Source organism: Lepisma saccharinum, chromosome 2 (genome assembly GCF_977018435.1).
Source record: "Lepisma saccharinum chromosome 2, izLepSacc3.1, whole genome shotgun sequence".
Taxonomy (NCBI): Eukaryota; Metazoa; Arthropoda; class Insecta; order Zygentoma; family Lepismatidae; genus Lepisma; species Lepisma saccharinum.
In genome coordinates, this window is record NC_139230.1 from 93,828,041 (window position 1) to 93,849,423 (window position 21,383).

Consider the following 21,383-nt stretch of genomic DNA (forward strand, 5'->3'; position numbering starts at 1 on the left):
TGTACTTATAACTAATTTGCACGGGTTTTAATTAATTCGCATGTACTTAGAATTCATTTGCATGTACTTAGAGTACTTTACATTTATGTATTTGCTTAATTATAACTTTTTATGAATATATATTTATTTATTTTATGAAAAATATGTATATAGAAGGTAATTAGAGATACTAAACGCTATTCATATGATTTCATATTCATTACTACAAAGTATGTAATGTATAAAATGTTAATATTAATGTTTATAGTATTGAAAATAAGAGTTTATGGTTTATGAACCGCTATGAACGGTGGTAATGGGTGTAGGTACAGGTCCAATTACGATTGGGGACGGTTCCGGTACTCGAACCCACGATATGTAATGTTATTAATTAGTACTATGTAATAATGTATGTTATTATGGTATGAAAGACGATGATCTCAGACGCCAGACAGAATACTGTCTCAGAATCTCGACTCGGCTGTGAAGGTAGACAGAGAGAATGAATTAATATTCCGCGCAGGTAGAGGAGAAAGGAATTTAGGGAGTGTGCGTTCAAGGTCAAATGACGTCAGAACGTCAGAACAAAGGAAGAACCTGATTGACCAATCAGAGAACGCGTCGGTAGGTTTTCAGAACCGGTTTTTTCAAGGTTAACCAGTACGCAAGAACAGGGGAAAGCTATACATTACTGTAGGGCAGGGGAGGGATTCAATCAGACAACAAAGGATGTCTGAGAATGCGCAGCAAGGGTCAAATCTCTGAAGCTATGCGGTTTCCGCCGCCAATTAATATTCCGCTCAGGTTTGCCTCCAAGGCACAGGACGCTTTAGCGCAGGTTTTTTTTTATCTGTACTATGAAGAAGGGAGAGCTATTAGGGACGGGGCCTACAGTTTTCACCATTTGCTTTTATCACGGGGTAACGAACCTAGGACCCTTTGATTATTGATTTAGGTAGTAAATGTATGTTACTGTGTGCTATTTAACTTAATTTTGAGTTTATTTTTTACCAAACTTTGACTTTATGTCAAACATTTTCACAGCTTATCCTTATTTATACCAAAATAACACTATTTGTACTATTCAGGCAACACTTTTATTAAATTTTGGACTCACAAAGACATTTTTTTCAACGTTTAACTTATTATTTTACAACTTTATATTAATTTTTTACCAAAATAACACTATTTGTACTAATCAGCAACATTTTTTATTAAATTTTGAACTCACAAAGACATTTTTTCAACTTTTAACTTATTATTTTACAACTTTAAGTAAATTTTTTACCAAAATAACACTATTTGTACTATTCAAGCAACATTTTTTATTAAATTTTGGACTCACAAAGACATTTTTTTCTACGTTTAACTTATTATTTTACAACTTTATATTAATTTTTTACCAAAATAACACTATTTGTACTATTCAGGCAACACTTTTATTAAATTTTGGACTCACAAAGACATTTTTTTCAACGTTTAACTTATTATTTTACAACTTTATATTAATTTTTTACCAAAATAACACTATTTGTACTAATCAGCAACATTTTTTATTAAATTTTGAACTCACAAAGACATTTTTTCAACTTTTAACTTATTATTTTACAACTTTAAGTAAATTTTTTACCAAAATAACACTATTTGTACTATTCAAGCAACATTTTTTATTAAATTTTGGACTCACAAAGACATTTTTTTCTACGTTTAACTTATTATTTTACAACTTTATATTAATTTTTTACCAAAATAACACTATTTGTACTAATCACGCAACATTTTTTATTAAATTTTGGACTCACAAAGACATTTTTTCAACTTTAAACTTATTATTTTACAACTTTATGTTAATTTTTACCAAAATAACACTATTTGTACTATTCAGGCAACATTTTTTATTAAATTTTGTATTTACAAAGAGATTTTTTCAACTTTTAATTCATTATTTACAAGTTTATGCCTATTTTTTACTCAAATAACACAATTCTATCTGTTCAGGAAAGACTTTTAGTTACATTTTCGACACACAAAGTGTGTTTTCTCAACTTCTATCTGTTTATTTCACAAGTTTAGGCTTATTATTACCAAAATAACACAATTCAATCTGTTCAGGAAAGACTTTTAGTTATATTTTCGACACACAGAGTGTGTGATCTCAATTTCTATCTGTTTATTTCACAAGTTTAGGCTTATTATTACCAAAATAACACAATTCAATCTGTTCAAGAAAGACTTTTAGTCGCATTTTCGACACACAGAGTGTGTGATCTCAATTTCTATCTGTTTATTTCACAAGTTTAGGCTTATTATTACCAAAATAATACAATTCAATCTGTTCAGGAAATACTTTTAGTCGCATTTTCGACACACAGAGTGTGTGATCTCAACTTCTATCTGTTTATTTCACAAGTTTAGGCTTATTATTACCAAAATAATACAATTCAATCTGTTCAGGAAAGACTTTTAGTCGCATTTTCGACACACAAAGTGTGTGTTCTCAACTTCTATCTGTTTATTTCACAAGTTTAGGCTTATTATTACTCAAATAACACAATTCTATCTGTTCAGGAAAGATTTTTAGTTACATTTTCGACACACAAAGTGTGTGTTCTCAACTTTTATTTGTTTATTTTACAAGTTTAGCCTAATATTTACTCAAATGACACTATTTATATTATTCAGGCACCATTTTTATTACATTTTGGACTCTCAAAGACACACACACACACACAGAGAGAGAGAGAGAGAGAGAGAGAGAGAGAGAGAGAGAGAGAGAGAGAGAGAGAGAGAGAAGAGAGAGAGATTTTTTCCAAGTTTACAGGATTATTCTCTAGTTTACTCAAATAACACAATTTAGATGTGTTTTGAATTATATTTTGGATGCAAAAGTATGTTTTGACAAGTTCTACCCTTTTATTTTACAAGTTTAGGCTTATTATTACTCAAATAACACAATTTAATCCAGTCAGGAAGGATTTGTTATTATATTTTGGATGCACAAAGAGAGGTTTTCAACTTTTTTATTGATTTTTTGCAGGGTATGTATTAATTTTTATTTATTTTGTTTTGTATCATATATACATTTACAAATTTTTAACTTAGAGTTTAGTATTTATTTAATTTTTTTTCAAAAACACTAGAAAAAAGTACTTTTAGCTAAAATGTAAGCCGCAGAATATATTATTATTATTATTATTATTATTATTATTAGGGTTTACTGATTTCCACTATGCTATTTTTGGTTCTGTATTTCTATATGTATTTATTTAGGGCAGGTTACGCCTGCCACGTAGGAAAGTTTGTTTATTTTAGAGTTTGCTGAGTATTTTGTTACTGCTATACTAGGTAAAAGTTTTCTAAATATACCAGATAGAGCTCTATATACTTTTGTTTTTGCTATTTTGGAGATGATGCGATCAGCACCACTCTCCATCTGCTTTTTATTTTATGTACCCAATATTATTTTGAGGCTTAGTGAATTCTAGAGCCTATTTATGCAGGAGAGAGGACTTGAAAATTTTGATCTCAGACAACCCACAACTATTTGTCAGAGTATTTTAAAGGATATTTTATACTTATTATGTGCCACTAGAATATCAAAGCTTGCTTAATTTTTATGTCTGTAACGCATTTATTGTATTTCTAGCTAAGGCTTACTGGATAAAGTACACGAAATGTTTAACATTTCAACTATTTGCTTTTATACGAGGGCAATTTTTTAGTGTAACGAAAATTATGATGTGTCTATGAGGTCTGAAACCCCTTTACCGAGGGTCCATTATTTAGCTTTATAGCCTTTTTCAAGGTATTTTTGAAGTATTACTGGTTTCTTTGGGTGCATCAACACTTGGGTTATTTCCATTTGGTTTATTATACGAGGTTTATTTTTTACTCTAAGATCAATATATGTCTCCGAGGACTAAAATACATTTATTGAAGCTAAAAGCTTAGGCTGTAACTAGGGACTTAGCATGTATATCGACAATTTATAGGACAACACGAACCTTACAAAGGATTATAGGTGACGTACGACCACACGCCAGAGCTTTGTTAATCTGCAAGAAGCAGTTGCAACTAATGCTATGAGGATATAATGTTAATTTTTCATTGTTTCACAAGGAGGCTATTTTTTACACAACCAATATTTGCTTTTTCAAGTAACTACATGTACCAGAAGCACACATGCCAACACTAACTAGATTTTGATTTATACTATCTCAGGTGCTAAATGTATCAAGAACACTGATTGTATATATTTTTGAGAATCCAACTATATCAGGATTTTTCTATGTAAGTATATTTTTATTGACTGGCTTATTTAACAGATCAAACAGAAAGACGGCAAAATTCACTAAATGTAGGTGATTTGCATGAAAATAACTAGATCAAGGGGTGACCAACAGTGAGCTGAATGTATATATAGAGGGTTGCGCTCTATTATTCTCACCTTCGCTGGATTGGCGAAGGAACGCACTTGTGGGCGGTAGAACCTGAACGGGCTCCACCATGGCATCGGAGACTCGAAGCAGATGCTTTGGAGGATGAACCCAAGTAGGGTCATAGGCGCTACGACCAATTTGGTCATTGCTTTTTATATGAGGAACCAATTTGGCCCACTCCCAAAATTAACTTAGATTGCTTATAACTTATGAAATTTGAAGTCTGCACAAGATCCGATGACAAAATCTAAAATTGTAACAACCCTGCCAGGGACTTGAACCCTGGACAGATAGGTAGAAAGCCTAGCGCTATACAAACTAAGCTACCTGCATTTTTAAAAAGTTAGTTATGTTAAGAAATATATTGAAACACCTGAGAACACTCTTGGTCTGGTTCGACAGAGGAGACAACATTTCCAAATTTTTACAGACTGGGTGTATTTTTCCACTATAGAGGCCTTCACTATATGTAATTCGAAACGCTAAAGTTCAGCTAGCTTCCAAAATTGAGGTAAAAATTGTGTTTGGCGAGATTAACAAGTTACAATTATATCCAGTTACGGACAAATAAAGCTAAAAGTCTAAGATTTGCTGTACTAGCCAAGTTTTAGTAACATTTTCTTCACTTTAGTACAAATATCAAAGAAATAGGTATATTTTATTTATAATTTGACAAAATGTACTAGTATTTAATTCACAAAGTTAGGTAAAAAACAGTATTTTTTAAAAATATTGTTACTGCCTTCAAATTTTATGTTATTTAGCCACTAACAACTGGTTTACACTGCTTGGCATTCTTTAAATAGGAAAAGAAGAAATTATTTGTTTAGTATTTTTACTACTTTATATTTATTTAAGAAAACAATTCTACACTTTAACTTAATTTTAACAAATTGTTACTAATTTATATATCAAAGTTATGTTATTTAGAGTGCATAAAGGCATATAAAGTTAATATTTGTACTTGTACTTCAACTAACAATTATATTTTACACACAAAAGATACAGTTAAATTACTTGAATCAGAGAATAATATTTTACAGTAATTGATTCATTCAGCACTAGTCAGTACTTTTATGCATCAGAAAATTTTCTTAATTTTCTATTACGCATGCTATTTTGGGCTATTCTTAAAATGTATTTCTAGGGCAAACTGGTTTAATTTTCTGCTTATAATGCAAAGTTGACAGTTTTCGCACAATGCATTGTACATTTGTTATATTCTCTACGTACAATCCAAATATTATGCTTATTTAATGTATAACTAACTAACTCTCTACCCTTCTTAAACCCGAAGTTTCATGGCTGCAGCAACACATGCCTTTCATCTGTCCCTGTCCTGAGCAAGATCTATATACTCCTTTCCTTCCCCACCAATTTCCTTTAGGTCCATCTCTACATTATCCCTCCATCTTTGTTTTGGTCTTCCTATTGATCTTTTACCATCAGGTTTCCCAACAAGAATCCTGTATACTCTTCTTTCCTCTCCCATTCGTACCACATGATCTACACACCTAAGTCTTCTTGATTTAATCATTCTAATAATATCTGGACATGAATACAAATTATGTACTTCTAATTTATGTAACCTTCTCCACTCATTTGTTTCCTCATCTGTTTTAGGCCCAAATATTTTCCTAAGGATCTTATTTTCAAATAGTCTCAATTTATGTTCCTTTTTCAATCTAAGGGACCAGGTTTATTTACTCTATTTAACTTTTATTTTTTGTAATTAACAAAAATTAAAAGCTTATACTGTAGTTATTATATCTTTTTCTATCAGCTTATTTTGAAATTAATATTATTAGTTTTAGTCTTTGATTTATAACTATATTGCTTTTTTATCAATTTATCTAAGAGTACACGCAGACAAACACATGTGTACACACGTTTATGTAAATAGATATGCCTTTTTTCAATATTTTAGTATGAAGATTGCACTTTAGCTATTTAAGCAAGGGTAGGAAAGGTAGGATTTCTGAGAATTTGTTGCAGGATTTTGTTGTCCAAGTATAGATGAGAACTGAGCTGGGAGACTGTTTTGAACATTTTCATGAGAGTTTGCATGTGAACTGTATGCAAATTGAGCACTATTGACTGTGCATGCTTCTAAGTTTTGCTGTTATTTCACATCAACTTTGTGAGACTGTAGACAGTTTTCCTATTTCAAGTAGTTTTTATTGATTGTATTTGTATATGTTTTGGGGACTTAGCAGTTTTATGTTATGAGGCAGTTTGTTGTAGAATATTTTTAACGGATTGTTTTGAGATATTGAGTGTCTGCTGTTTTACTTGTAATTATTTCCCTTCTTGTGTTGTGTATTTGACTATATTTTGTCCAAGTTCGTAGTATTTAGAATAATTGTTATTGACTTGTAGATGTAGGGAGTAATAATCCTTTGCAAGATGCTCTGTACTTTAGTCTGAACATTGTTCTTAGTGTTCACTTTTGAAGCCTTAGTATTCTGGTAGTATTATTAATGTAGAGGTAAATTAGGCTGAAATGTAGGCATTTTTCTGATACATTATACTCACTTAGTTGTTTCAGCAGGTAGAAGTTGCATGATGGTTTACTGCTGATGATGTTAATTTGCTCTTCTTATGTACTACGTATGATGTAGCTTATTTGAGTAATTGGAATTTTCTACTGAAAAAAGGATTGCTTGTCTATTTTATTCCTATGTTGTTAAGTTTGTCCATAAGCAAGCCATGTTTTTACTCTATCCTATGCCTTGGAAGAATCTAAATATATTGTGTTGGCAGTTTTATGTTTCTCTAAGGTTTCAGCTATGCAGTTTTTTAAACTGTGCTATGGGTGTGACTATTGATTTCTCTTTCTGGATGCCATGTTGGTTTCTGTGTATTCCTCTTGCTGCTTGAATTTGACTTAGGTTGTTTGCTTTTTTTTTCTTAGATCTTTATATGTTTATTTGTTCAGTATTTTTTATTTTTTTAATATTCTTTTACATAAAAAATCAAAGTACATTGTTAAAGTCAAAGTGTGTTAAAATTCAATTTTTCAAAGTTAAAATTTTAAAAATACAATTTTCTAAAATCAAAAGTTATAATAGTATATTTTTGTTAGTAGAAGTTTTTATACTAGGGCAAATTATTTTGTTGTTAATGTAAAATTTGTTAGTTAATGTAAAATTAAAGTAATTAAACATCAATTTTTCAAAGTTAAAGTTTTAAAAATACAATTTTCTAAAATTAAAAGTTATAATAGTACATTTTTGTTAGTAGAAGTTTTTTTTTACTAGAGTAAATTATTTTGTTGTTAAAGTAAAATATGTTAGTTAATGTAAAATTAAAATAATTAAAATTCAAAAAAATAAAAAATACTGAACAAATAAACATATAAAGATCTAAGAAAAAAAAGCAAACAACCTAAGTCAAATTCAAGCAGCAAGAGGAATACACAGAAACCAACATGGCATCCAGAAAGAGAAATCAATAGTCACACCCATAGCACAGTTTAAAAAACTACATAGCTGAAACCTTAGAGAAACATAAAACTGCCAACACAATATATCTAGATTCTTCCAAGGCATAGGATAGAGTAAAAACATGGCTTGCTTATGGACAAACTTAACAACATAGGAATAAAATAGACAAGCAATCCTTTTTTCAGTAGAAAATTCCAATTACTCAAATAAGCTACATCATACGTAGTACATAAGAAGAGCAAATTAACATCATCAGCAGTAAACCATCATGCAACTTCTACCTGCTGAAACAACTAAGTGAGTATAATGTATCAGAAAAATGCCTACATTTCAGCCTAATTTACCTCTACATTAATAATACTACCAGAATACTAAGGCTTCAAAAGTGAACACTAAGAACAATGTTCAGACTAAAGTACAGAGCATCTTGCAAAGGATTATTACTCCCTACATCTACAAGTCAATAACAATTATTCTAAATACTACGAACTTGGACAAAATATAGTCAAATACACAACACAAGAAGGGAAATAATTACAAGTAAAACAGCAGACACTCAATATCTCAAAACAATCCGTTAAAAATATTCTACAACAAACTGCCTCATAACATAAAACTGCTAAGTCCCCAAAACATATACAAATACAATCAATAAAAACTACTTGAAATAGGAAAACTGTCTACAGTCTCACAAAGTTGATGTGAAATAACAGCAAAACTTAGAAGCATGCACAGTCAATAGTGCTCAATTTGCATACAGTTCACATGCAAACTCTCATGAAAATGTTCAAAACAGTCTCCCAGCTCAGTTCTCATCTATACTTGGACAACAAAATCCTGCAACAAATTCTCAGAAATCCTACCTTTCCTACCCTTGCTTAAATAGCTAAAGTGCAATCTTCATACTAAAATATTGAAAAAAGGCATATCTATTTACATAAACGTGTGTACACATGTGTTTGTCTGCGTGTACTCTTAGATAAATTGATAAAAAAGCAATATAGTTATAAATCAAAGACTAAAACTAATAATATTAATTTCAAAATAAGCTGATAGAAAAAGATATAATAACTACAGTATAAGCTTTTAATTTTTGTTAATTACAAAAAATAAAAGTTAAATAGAGTAAATAAACCTGGTCCCTTAGATTGAAAAAGGAACATAAATTGAGACTATTTGAAAATAAGATCCTTAGGAAAATATTTGGGCCTAAAACAGATGAGGAAACAAATGAGTGGAGAAGGTTACATAAATTAGAAGTACATAATTTGTATTCATGTCCAGATATTATTAGAATGATTAAATCAAGAAGACTTAGGTGTGTAGATCATGTGGTACGAATGGGAGAGGAAAGAAGAGTATACAGGATTCTTGTTGGGAAACCTGATGGTAAAAGATCAATAGGAAGACCAAAACAAAGATGGAGGGATAATGTAGAGATGGACCTAAAGGAAATTGGTGGGGAAGGAAAGGAGTATATAGATCTTGCTCAGGACAGGGACAGATGAAAGGCATGTGTTGCTGCAGCCATGAAACTTCGGGTTTAAGAAGGGTAGAGAGTTAGTTAGTTATACATTAAATAAGCATAATATTTGGATTGTACGTAGAGAATATAACAAATGTACAATGCATTGTGCGAAAACTGTCAACTTTGCATTATAAGCAGAAAATTAAACCAGTTTGCCCTAGAAATACATTTTAAGAATAGCCCAAAATAGCATGCGTAATAGAAAATTAAGAAAATTTTCTGATGCATAAAAGTACTGACTAGTGCTGAATGAATCAATTACTGTAAAATATTATTCTCTGATTCAAGTAATTTAACTGTATCTTTTGTGTGTAAAATATAATTGTTAGTTGAAGTACAAGTACAAATATTAACTTTATATGCCTTTATGCACTCTAAATAACATAACTTTGATATATAAATTAGTAACAATTTGTTAAAATTAAGTTAAAGTGTAGAATTGTTTTCTTAAATAAATATAAAGTAGTAAAAATACTAAACAAATAATTTCTTCTTTTCCTATTTAAAGAATGCCAAGCAGTGTAAACCAGTTGTTAGTGGCTAAATAACATAAAATTTGAAGGCAGTAACAATATTTTTAAAAAATACTGTTTTTTACCTAACTTTGTGAATTAAATACTAGTACATTTTGTCAAATTATAAATAAAATATACCTATTTCTTTGATATTTGTACTAAAGTGAAGAAAATGTTACTAAAACTTGGCTAGTACAGCAAATCTTAGACTTTTAGCTTTATTTGTCCGTAACTGGATATAATTGTAACTTGTTAATCTCGCCAAACACAATTTTTACCTCAATTTTGGAAGCTAGCTGAACTTTAGCGTTTCGAATTACATATAGTGAAGGCCTCTATAGTGGAAAAATACACCCAGTCTGTAAAAATTTGGAAATGTTGTCTCCTCTGTCGAACCAGACCAAGAGTGTTCTCAGGTGTTTCAATATATTTCTTAACATAACTAACTTTTTAAAAATGCAGGTAGCTTAGTTTGTATAGCGCTAGGCTTTCTACCTATCTGTCCAGGGTTCAAGTCCCTGGCAGGGTTGTTACAATTTTAGATTTTGTCATCGGATCTTGTGCAGACTTCAAATTTCATAAGTTATAAGCAATCTAAGTTAATTTTGGGAGTGGGCCAAATTGGTTCCTCATATAAAAAGCAATGACCAAATTGGTCGTAGCGCCTATGACCCTACTTGGGTTCATCCTCCAAAGCATCTGCTTCGAGTCTCCGATGCCATGGTGGAGCCCGTTCAGGTTCTACCGCCCACAAGTGCGTTCCTTCGCCAATCCAGCGAAGGTGAGAATAATAGAGCGCAACCCTCTATATATACATTCAGCTCACTGTTGGTCACCCCTTGATCTAGTTATTTTCATGCAAATCACCTACATTTAGTGAATTTTGCCGTCTTTCTGTTTGATCTGTTAAATAAGCCAGTCAATAAAAATATACTTACATAGAAAAATCCTGATATAGTTGGATTCTCAAAAATATATACAATCAGTGTTCTTGATACATTTAGCACCTGAGATAGTATAAGTCAAAATCTAGTTAGTGTTGGCATGTGTGCTTCTGGTACATGTAGTTACTTGAAAAAGCAAATATTGGTTGTGTAAAAAATAGCCTCCTTGTGAAACAATGAAAAATTAACATTATATCCTCATAGCATTAGTTGCAACTGCTTCTTGCAGATTAACAAAGCTCTGGCGTGTGGTCGTACGTCACCTATAATCCTTTGTAAGGTTCGTGTTGTCCTATAAATTGTCGATATACATGCTAAGTCCCTAGTTACAGCCTAAGCTTTTAGCTTCAATAAATGTATTTTAGTCCTCGGAGACATATATTGATCTTAGAGTAAAAAATAAACCTCGTATAATAAACCAAATGGAAATAACCCAAGTGTTGATGCACCCAAAGAAACCAGTAATACTTCAAAAATACCTTGAAAAAGGCTATAAAGCTAAATAATTCTTCTAGAATAGTAAAAAAGTTTGGAAAGTGGACCTAGGCCCCTAAGCCGTCTGTTAACTTCGTATTGTAATTATATTGTTAAATTGTTATATGTAAGGGGAAAAAAACAATATTAGTAAGCGTCCAAATATGGACCCTCGGTAAAGGGGTTTCAGACCTCATAGACACATCATAATTTTCGTTACACTAAAAAATTGCCCTCGTATAAAAGCAAATAGTTGAAATGTTAAACATTTCGTGTACTTTATCCAGTAAGCCTTAGCTAGAAATACAATAAATGCGTTACAGACATAAAAATTAAGCAAGCTTTGATATTCTAGTGGCACATAATAAGTATAAAATATCCTTTAAAATACTCTGACAAATAGTTGTGGGTTGTCTGAGATCAAAATTTTCAAGTCCTCTCTCCTGCATAAATAGGCTCTAGAATTCACTAAGCCTCAAAATAATATTGGGTACATAAAATAAAAAGCAGATGGAGAGTGGTGCTGATCGCATCATCTCCAAAATAGCAAAAACAAAAGTATATAGAGCTCTATCTGGTATATTTAGAAAACTTTTACCTAGTATAGCAGTAACAAAATACTCAGCAAACTCTAAAATAAACAAACTTTCCTACGTGGCAGGCGTAACCTGCCCTAAATAAATACATATAGAAATACAGAACCAAAAATAGCATAGTGGAAATCAGTAAACCCTAATAATAATAATAATAATAATAATAATAATATATTCTGCGGCTTACATTTTAGCTAAAAGTACTTTTTTTTAGTGTTTTTGAAAAAAAATTAAATAAATACTAAACTCTAAGTTAAAAATTTGTAAATGTATATATGATACAAAACAAAATAAATAAAAATTAATACATACCCTGCAAAAAATCAATAAAAAAGTTGAAAACCTCTCTTTGTGCATCCAAAATATAATAACAAATCCTTCCTGACTGGATTAAATTGTGTTATTTGAGTAATAATAAGCCTAAACTTGTAAAATAAAAGGGTAGAACTTGTCAAAACATACTTTTGCATCCAAAATATAATTCAAAACACATCTAAATTGTGTTATTTGAGTAAACTAGAGAATAATCCTGTAAACTTGGAAAAAATCTCTCTCTCTTTCTCTCTCTCTCTCTCTCTCTCTCTCTCTCTCTGTGTGTGTGTGTGTGTCTTTGAGAGTCCAAAATGTAATAAAAATGGTGCCTGAATAATATAAATAGTGTCATTTGAGTAAATATTAGGCTAAACTTGTAAAATAAACAAATAAAAGTTGAGAACACACACTTTGTGTGTCGAAAATGTAACTAAAAATCTTTCCTGAACAGATAGAATTGTGTTATTTGAGTAATAATAAGCCTAAACTTGTGAAATAAACAGATAGAAGTTGAGAACACACACTTTGTGTGTCGAAAATGCGACTAAAAGTCTTTCCTGAACAGATTGAATTGTATTATTTTGGTAATAATAAGCCTAAACTTGTGAAATAAACAGATAGAAGTTGAGATCACACACTCTGTGTGTCGAAAATGCGACTAAAAGTATTTCCTGAACAGATTGAATTGTATTATTTTGGTAATAATAAGCCTAAACTTGTGAAATAAACAGATAGAAATTGAGATCACACACTCTGTGTGTCGAAAATGCGACTAAAAGTCTTTCTTGAACAGATTGAATTTTGTTATTTTGGTAATAATAAGCCTAAACTTGTGAAATAAACAGATAGAAATTGAGATCACACACTCTGTGTGTCGAAAATATAACTAAAAGTCTTTCCTGAACAGATTGAATTGTATTATTTTGGTAATAATAAGCCTAAACTTGTGAAATAAACAGATAGAAGTTGAGAACACACACTTTGTGTGTCGAAAATGTAACTAAAAGTCTTTCCTGAACAGATAGAATTGTGTTATTTGAGTAAAAAATAGGCATAAACTTGTAAATAATGAATTAAAAGTTGAAAAAATCTCTTTGTAAATACAAAATTTAATAAAAAATGTTGCCTGAATAGTACAAATAGTGTTATTTTGGTAAAAATTAACATAAAGTTGTAAAATAATAAGTTAAAAGTTGAAAAAATGTCTTTGTGAGTAAAAAAGGTAAAAGGTAAAGTGTTCCCCTGTGCATAGCACCACGCCATGAAGGCGTATAGGGGGTGTGGGGGTAACACCCCACACTTTCTTGATCCGGTCGTGAGTGGGGGTGATGTGATCAGCATCACGCCCCTGACCGCCTTTACCCCCCAGGGTTTCCCCCAGGTACCCATGTTATTCGACGCTGGGTGGGCGCCGGGGCCGCTTCCACCGTTAGAAAAGTTCCCGGATTTGAACCGGCCGGGGATCGAACCCGGGACCTTGAGCATGGTAGTCAGACGCGTTACCGACTGAGTCACCGGTCTTTGTGAGTCCAAAATTTAATAAAAAATGTTGCCTGATTAGTACAAATAGTGTTATTTTGGTAAAACATTAATATAAAGTTGTAAAATAATAAGTTAAACGTAGAAAAAAATGTCTTTGCGAGTCCAAAATTTAATAAAAAATGTTGCTTGAATAGTACAAATAGTGTTATTTTGGTAAAAAATTAACTTAAAGTTGTAAAATAATAAGTTAAAAGTTGAAAAAATGTCTTTGTGAGTTCAAAATTTAATAAAAAATGTTGCTGATTAGTACAAATAGTGTTATTTTGGTAAAAAATTAATATAAAGTTGTAAAATAATAAGTTAAACGTTGAAAAAAATGTCTTTGTGAGTCCAAAATTTAATAAAAGTGTTGCCTGAATAGTACAAATAGTGTTATTTTGGTAAAAATAAGGATAAGCTGTGAAAATGTTTGACATAAAGTCAAAGTTTGGTAAAAAATAAACTCAAAATTAAGTTAAATAGCACACAGTAACATACATTTACTACCTAAATCAATAATCAAAGGGTCCTAGGTTCGTTACCCCGTGATAAAAGCAAATGGTGAAAACTGTAGGCCCCGTCCCTAATAGCTCTCCCTTCTTCATAGTACAGATAAAAAAAAACCTGCGCTAAAGCGTCCTGTGCCTTGGAGGCAAACCTGAGCGGAATATTAATTGGCGGCGGAAACCGCATAGCTTCAGAGATTTGACCCTTGTTGCGCATTCTCAGACATCCTTTGTTGTCTGATTGAATCCCTCCCCTGCCCTACAGTAATGTATAGCTTTCCCCTGTTCTTGCGTACTGGTTAACCTTGAAAAAACCGGTTCTGAAAACCTACCGACGCGTTCTCTGATTGGTCAATCAGGTTCTTCCTTTGTTCTGACGTTCTGACGTCATTTGACCTTGAACGCACACTCCCTAAATTCCTTTCTCCTCTACCTGCGCGGAATATTAATTCATTCTCTCTGTCTACCTTCACAGCCGAGTCGAGATTCTGAGACAGTATTCTGTCTGGCGTCTGAGATCATCGTCTTTCATACCATAATAACATACATTATTACATAGTACTAATTAATAACATTACATATCGTGGGTTCGAGTACCGGAACCGTCCCCAATCGTAATTGGACCTGTACCTACACCCATTACCACCGTTCATAGCGGTTCATAAACCATAAACTCTTATTTTCAATACTATAAACATTAATATTAACATTTTATACATTACATACTTTGTAGTAATGAATATAAAATCATATGAATAGCGTTTAGTACCTCTAATTACCTTCTATATACATATTTTTCATAAAATAAATAAATATATATTCATAAAAAGTTATAATTAAGCAAATACATAAATGTAAAGTACTCTAAGTACATGCAAATGAATTCTAAGTACATGCGAATTAATTAAAACCCGTGCAAATTAGTTATAAGTACATAAAAATTAATTGCGAATATTAATCGCCCGAGGGCAGGCCTTGGCGTATTTCTCTACTACTGAGCTATATATACGCCCATGCCCATACATTTTACTCAAACAGTTTGAAGTGGAACAGTTGGATTTTGCTCTGATGAAATTGAATTGGAAGCTTATCTCTTATAACGAACTGTAATGAATTCAAAATATGAAAATAATATCAAATTTTCTTTCAGGGTTGCTCACTATATGCTCTGTCCCAAGTATTAGCTATGCGTAACTGTAGGGAAGGGGAGAAAGCGAGTGGGCGGAACGAGGCAGTGCGGGTTGCTGTAAGCGACTGGTAGCTGCAGTCGCTTTGCCAGTTCCATGCTCCATCTTTCACTGCGTTCATTGATGACCCCTCTCGAGTCACTACTTGCGCAGAACCAGAAACTTCGGCACGTGAAACTGATACTCTACCACCTGGCCACTTGGCAGTTGGACAATAACTTCGCCTAATGAAACGGGCATGGAAAACTTCGAAATTTTGAAGCACTTTTTCTCGGAAATGACTGGCTAGTGCGCACTAATACCGTGGCATATAAGTACCTATAGCGTACCCTGCCACTACACGAAGTCTCGTCCCAAACTCAATTTCCCAAGCCGTGCCCTCTCCTTGTCAGTTCCGTATTTATGATTTCATTTCGGGGGGGGGGGGGGGGCGATAGGTTTTTTGGGTGTGCAAATTTCTTTGTTTACGAGTTAGAAACTACAGGGTGTCCCAAAAGTCTCCATACATAGCGAAAAACTACTTTACTCAGTCGTGTTACAGAATGTTCTCAATGTGGTGGCCATCAAGTCTCAGACACAGATCAACACGTTCGCGGAACATGTAGCAAGATGTCTGGCGTCACATGAGTGAGTGCCAGGCATCGATGATGCGAGCATTCAGATGAAGCATATCCCTGATTTTCTCCTGGTAGACGAAGGACTTCAAATGTCCCCACAGGTAAAAAATCAAGGGGCGTGAGGTCCGGAGACCGGAACGCCTATTCCACAGGCCCTCGTCTCTCGATACAATGGCATTTCCCTTGTTCACCTGCAACAAAATAAACATAAATTGCGTATTTCCCTATGCATGGGGACTTTTGGGACACCCTGTATATTATTGCCTTCCAGTTCTAAGTACATCAAAAAATTGTAATAACTAGGGGTGCTCAGCACAGGGGAGAGAATTATGGTGCGAACCGAACCATCAGAATATGGGGAGGCGATTTCCACTTAAAATTAATTTAAATTCTAAGATATATGGAAAAAAAAGTTGACACCTTAGCACCATGTTGCAATATGTGCGATAAGGCGGCGGAGTGGTTAGCACATCGCGCTACGACGCCAGGGATCTCGAGTCCGAATCCCGGCCTGGGCATGGATGTTTGTTAGTGTCCATTCACAATTTCATGATATCATCCCTCATCCCCACCTTCGCAAATTAGCCAAAAGTGGCACAAAAAGAGAAGTAAAATAAATCGAATCAAATCAAATCAAGGCGGCGTGGGGGGGGGGGGGTTAGGATCAGAATAATTTCCTTAGTAATTAAAAAAAACTTTCAGTAATAGGATAGCAGTAGACAGGCTGTCGTATTTACGGTAAACACTTCATGTAGACTGTGGCATGATCTTCATTGGCCTTGGGGGAAAGGGGAGGGCGCATCCTGGTTCTAACCTAGGACATTAAATCTTATGACAACATTTACGCATAATTTTGAAACACTTAGTGTTCTTAAGTTCGATGAAAACCCAAACTCATACACAAAAAGGGACTGAGAAAACTTGACCACATTTCCATAGCTCGTTCAACTCAATGACCGCGTGGCGAGAAATGTAATCTGATCTACCTCCAACGAATAAAGCTGACGAAATCAACTCTACTTGCCACGCCATGGCGGCAGGTTTTTGTAGTTTATTTAACAACGAACAAAGTAAAGGTGCTAGTCTGGGAGCTTTTTGTAAAACCTCTGCACCCGACGACAATGTAAACAAACAAACAATGGACTGTTCAAAAATAGAACTTCAGACGCAAAGTAGGATGCAGTTGTTTTAAAGGTTAACTATTTTTCCGAATTACTTTTCAATGGTGTTTGTTCCATAGTTAAGAAATGGTATACTTTATGCTTTTAATTCCATTTTTTTTGGCGTGGATAAAATCATCCCTGGCAGGGATTTTTTAAAAAATATTCACCCGGGATAAAAATTTTGGTTGGGAAATCGCATCGTTAATTCGCACACTGCAAATAAGAGAATGCTATTATTGTCGTAAGTATTATTAGAAATATGTATTTGCGGTGATATGATTTTTTGTTCAAAGAAAATGTCAATGTTTTTTCGAGTCTCCATTGCATACAGTTAGTTTAGTTCGAATTAAGAGCTGCTGAAATATAACCTAACTGAGAATCGAGCAAGACACCTCTTGATTAAAAGTTAAATACTTGAGTCAATGTAGCAATATCTACAAGTTTGTACAAGTTATTGGTTGGTTTGAATCTGTCACATCAATTAACCACAACGTCTCTGAGAAGAAGGGAGATGAAATTGTACCGATTTTTTTCTGGGACTCTCTTGTATTCAGCACTACTTTGACATAATTTTATTGTGCTTTTGTAACTCATGCTTGTTAGTACATTACATTGTTGTAAAGTAGGCTAGTATTTTTTTTTTATTTTTACCCTTTATTGTCGATATTGATGAATAAATTGCTTCAAAACTACGGCCTCCTTTGTCTGCCAATGATAATATTCAACGATAAATTACCAATTATTCGGTCGGCTCCTAAAAGATGTTCGAAGTTCGTTTAATTATTACATCACACTCTATTTTATATTAGTAGATAATCAGAAGTATATCGTTAGCAAATATTAGTTGAAAACCTCCCATACTTTTGTTGGATAACAGATACCGGATTTGAAATATACTAACGTGGAAAATTCGGTTTTGGGCAGGTATGATAAATAAGGTACAAGACAACGTAGAATATTTTATTTGCGAATAGAAAGGTGCCGGAAATTCCTTGGATTACGGGAATAAGCTTGAAATCTCCGTGACTTTGTTCAATAACGTCAAAAGTTAGTCCTTCAGAAACTCCATTTTGAACATAAACCAAACGAATACTAATTGGAACAGTTTCGTGTTTTCCAGAAAATCGGTGAAAAATATTTGTACACAAGGATGCTTATCATTGAAACACCTTTTTCTTCAGTAGCAAATAAAATATTTCCCCCCATCGTTTTATTATGCTATTGTTGAGGATATTACAGATACAGCAAACTAGAAAGTGACCTGACATGTGGCAGATTCGATCCTTCGTAGCAAAAATATGAACTTGCAGCGATAATTGTAACCATTACACAGTTTAATTCTTAAGCGATAGTACTAGTTAATGTAATCCCTGAGTATGGTAGAATTTAGTTTTAATAGTTGGGGTCCGATAACGACCTTCACGCACTCTCGTAATTTGTCCTCGGAAACCTGGAATTATACAGGATATACCTTTAAGGTGCAACCAATTTTAAATGGCCGGAAACATTTAATATAAATTATGCAAGAACGCAACTGAGGTTAGTTGGACAAACTCGTCACGTTTTTAGAGATACCTTAAGGATTTCTAAACAGGCATCAAGTACCCGTGTTCTTTTTAGAATGTTAGTATCAACTCTATCCTGTTGGAAAGTAACCCCAGTGTCAAGGATTTCCAAATGCGAATACACATACAGCTCAAGCATATCCAAGTAATTAACATATGTCTCAGTCTTTTCGTGTAATAAGCTGGCTCGTAATACGGTAGATCATTATGCCAGACCATACGCCCACACTCGGGCTGTAGAATTTGTTACACATTTTTAGCAACTAAGTTGCAGGTACGTATTCTTCAGCACCTGCAACAAAGTGGTAATATTAAACTTTCTTTAAAAATTATGAGCTTTTCAAATTGAATTTTTGCACGCTGTATTTAAATTTTGTCTTATTGGTGGAGCAGTCACTATATCTTTAATATAATATCATAGTTTTATTGATAGTTACTAGAAAATAGATGAAAATTAGTGTAAATTGTGAAACATATAAGAACACACATACACATCCTTGCTGCCTGATGGACACAACACTTAGAAACAGACACCTAAGTAACTAACTCTCAGGCATTCCGAAACCCGATGGTTTATTGCCGTAGCAATATTCCAAACAAGATCAATTCACTCTTGGCCATACTTACCATTTTCCTACAAGTCCAACTTGTTGTCATTCCGTAGCAACCACACTACAGAAGTTAATTTTGCCTGTGGACCGTTTCGTACTTAACAAGATACACGTATTTTAAATATGATAATTGAAGTATATGTTCCTATTCTATGCAATCATCTAGGAATAGGAACTCCCCGATGGCGCAGTGGTATCGTCGTTGCCTTACAATGAAGGGGTCCCGGGTTCGATACCCGGTGGAGACATGCAGTGGTTCGGCTTCGGATCCCACTTTAAACTGTAGGTCCAGTCCCGATTAGCCTTACTGTGCATAAATTGGACTTAAACAACAAATCAACCAATCATCTAGTAATAATTTATATAATGTAATTTGGCCCTCCCCGATAGCGTAGTATCTCTTTGTAATCGAGAAGTCCTGCTGGATCGATTCCTGTCGGAGGCACATTGTGCAGTGGTTCGGATTTCACTAGGATCAGTCCCAATTAGCCAGTGGCGTGCCAAAGGGGTGGTTGGTGGGGGTTATAACCCCCCTTTTGGTCCAGTATTCCTAAAAAAAGAACATCAAAGGTAGGAAAAGGTGGCAAAATGAGAGCTGACTACCAGAAAAAGTGTACGTAACCCCTCCCTTTCGAAAATCCTGGGCACGCTACTGCAATTAGCCTACCTGAACACAAACAAAACCTGACCAATCTATTATTGTAGCATTTGTAGTGCACATGGCTTTACTGAATGCTGTATATATATATGGCATCCCGGCCGAGATAAAAGTAAGGAACAAAAGTCTCTGACCTCCTACATATAAGTGACAACTTCCAGGCGCCCAATATGCAGCCAGTTTACTTGACATTAACAGTAATTTGGTATACTTTTTTCCTCTCTCCCCTATCTGTCTCGTCACACAAGATTCTAGATCCGAGCCACAATGGTAAACAAAATCTTTCTATCCCGTCGAAATTTGAAAGGTTAGACATTCTTTTTATGTGGGAATGGTGAAGTAAACTATAGCTCATAATTATACCTCGAATTTTTAGGTCCTAAAAAGTGTGCTTTTAGGTTCTTAAAATAGATTAAGAAATCTTAAAATAGGTTCTAAAAATTTTAAAGTAGGCTAAAAAAAATCTGAAGTAAGTTAAAAAAATCTTAAAAACTTCTGATATTTCGGCCGGTGTATGGGAGGACCGGTGGTCACCCACCGCCGTGAGGAAATTAGGGAGTACGAATGAGTAGCGTAACCCGGTCACGGAAAACCACAACAACGACTGGGGGTTCGCCGTGCTGATCATACGTCACCACGTAACTGGTTGTATGATCTCCCACCTCTGCATGTGCGAATGAGGCCGGCAGTCGGTAAATTCGACAGAGAGCATATATCAAACATGTCAGTAATAGGAACTTTTCGTCGCCAATCAGAGCAAATACCTCTGTGTGATATAAAAATCCTGTAAAACCTTTAAAAAAATGCATTAAGACAAAAAAAGGTTTGATTTAGGCGCATAAACCTACAATAGGCTCTAACAAGCAAAACAGGTTAATTTAGTTCATCAGTTGTTGAGTTTTAATGAAACGCTGACGTAACCTGTTATTTCTTATTTACCTGTAAAGTTAAAAATAGGTTAAAAACCTAAAATCCGAGATCTACTCATTATAGACATCAATTTTCCTGTGTTGAAATGTGTCATTTTTGTTCCAAACGGAGCACTACGGATATTACCATTCGCTATAGAATATGCTCGTTCTGATTTTTGTGTGGTTAACATTAATTAGAAAAGAACAGCTTGCCAGTTGTTGATTGATTTATTTATTTTACTACGCTTTTTGTGCCACTTTTGGCTAATTTGCGAAGATACTGATATGATGAAACTGATGAATGGACACTCACAAATATCCTTGCCCATGCCGGGATTCGTACCCGGGACCCCGGGCGTCTTAGCTCGATGTGCTGACCACTCCGCCACGGGGGCCGGCAGTTTCCCAGTTGTA

General features: G+C 33.7%; 1 protein-coding gene across 3 annotated transcripts in view; it reads left to right on the forward strand.

The window, feature by feature from the left end:
• Nucleotides 1–21,383, forward strand: part of siz (Brefeldin-resistant Arf-GEF family protein schizo) — a 277,137-nt gene that overhangs the window by 50,972 nt on the left and 204,782 nt on the right. The window lies entirely within an intron of this gene.